At 36.7% G+C, this 1,907-nt stretch overlaps 1 protein-coding gene across 3 annotated transcripts in view; it reads left to right on the plus strand.

Annotated features, from left to right (window-relative positions):
* Window positions 1-1,907, plus strand: part of LOC106468431 (Na(+)/H(+) exchanger protein 7-like) — an 81,408-nt gene that overhangs the window by 18,895 nt on the left and 60,606 nt on the right. The window lies entirely within an intron of this gene.

Consider the following 1,907-nt stretch of genomic DNA (forward strand, 5'->3'; position numbering starts at 1 on the left):
TTTTACCAACGAATAGTGGGATTGACCGTCACATTATAACGCCCCCACGGCTGAAAGGGCGAGCATGTTTGGTGTGACAGGGATTCGAACCCGCGACCCTCAGATTGCGAGTCGAGTGCCTTAACCACCTGGCCATGGTTTTGGATATTTGCTCAAAACTACACAAGGTCTACCTGCACTAGCCGTCCTTAGTTATGAACTGATAGACTAGAGGGAAGGCAGCTAGTCAACGGCACCCACCATCAATTCTCTAGCTATTTTAATCGAAAGTGGGATCTGACCGTCGCTCTTATAACGCACCTGAGACCCAAAAGTGTGGAACGCGATTTTGTGGCAACGAGACGCGAACCATGGACACTTAGATTCATAGACCGGCACGCAAACTAATAGGCCATACCCAGCCCCACTTTCCATCGAAATTTCACTTTTTCCTGTGAATTATTGGAAATTAGTTCTATACAGTTTTTATACATAATTTTATATTTTTACAAAATTCAGCGATAAACGGAATTTAGGATCAATTTAGTCTTTCGAGATTACATACTTAAGACAAGCATGTTTATTAATCTCTATCGCATTTATAGTAAGACTTTTTACTTGGCTTATATTTTACTAAGCACACGCTTATACATATAAAGGCAGTTGCTCAAATATTCTAAAACTTTTAAATATCTTTACTTCGTTAGTCAGACATTCAATGAAACCCATTAAAGACAAATATAAAAAACAATCCTTGTAAAATAGATGCTGCTGTTTATATTAGTGGCTGTAATAGCTAGTTTTTTTGTTGTTTTTTTTGGTTTTTGTTTACAAACCATTCACAGAAACTTAGTTGGTTATCATGGTTACGCGCAGTTACTAAAGCTATTTTAAAATTAATTTTGATATTATTGGACAGTCCAGAATAACTTTCACTGCAGCCTAAATGTGCCTCTCTTACTTATCCCCCCTTTTCTTTTTGTTGTTTAGTTGCTTTAGTGTAATACAGTGTAGTGTAGCAGGAAAGTACAATATACAGGCGCAATCTTTACGCTAAGAAGTATATATTTAGTTAAATATTTTTCCTTGTCTTCAAGCTCCAGTTTCTTGTGGTAAAAGCGTATGAGCACAATTCTCCTGGACAGGATACCAGCCAAATGCAGGCTAACCTCCAACTTTTCTATTACTCATCCAAAGCACTAGTCTATACCACCACATGGAAAGATAGGGAGCAGATTGTTTCCACGTGTATTCACGTTTTTATCATATAGTAATCATAATTCATTTTTAAGTTTATTTATATATCAGTCGCGTCCTAACCCCACCTTAATTTACCATAAATTTCACGTGTACATTCACACGAAATACCTTTCTCAGAGAGTAGATACTTAAATAGACAAAGACCGAAAACGTTAACCACGAATCAGTAACGAGAAGGTTTGTAGCTGATTCACTTTAAACTTCTGATTTAATTCTGAATTAGTCTGTCAATAGCAGTAGTCAGGGGGAGAAAAGACTGGAGGTTGAGGTCAACAATGTCTATAAAACCAATTTTGTAGCTAAACTTTACAAATAAACGTGTATTTGTCATAATTGCTTAGAAGTTGACTAAGTGCTGGTCGTTGTAGCTAAACTTTACAAATAAACGTGTATTTGTCATAACTGTTTAGAAGTTGACTAAGTGCTGGTCGTTGTAGCTAAACTTTACAAATAAACGTGTATTTGTCATAACTGTTTAGAAGTTGACTAAGTGCTGGTCGTTGTAGCTAAACTTTACAAATAAACGTGTATTTGTCATAATTGTTTAGAAGTTGACTAAGTGCTGGTCGTTGTAGCTAAACTTTACAAATAAACGTGTATTTGTTCATAACTGTTTAGAAGTTGACTAAGTGCTAGTCGTGGGAGGCAAGGACACACAGGGGAGTAGG

The sequence above is a fragment of the Limulus polyphemus genome, unplaced genomic scaffold, assembly GCF_000517525.1.
Source record: "Limulus polyphemus unplaced genomic scaffold, Limulus_polyphemus-2.1.2 Scaffold3005, whole genome shotgun sequence".
In the NCBI taxonomy this organism is placed as follows: Eukaryota; Metazoa; Arthropoda; class Merostomata; order Xiphosura; family Limulidae; genus Limulus; species Limulus polyphemus.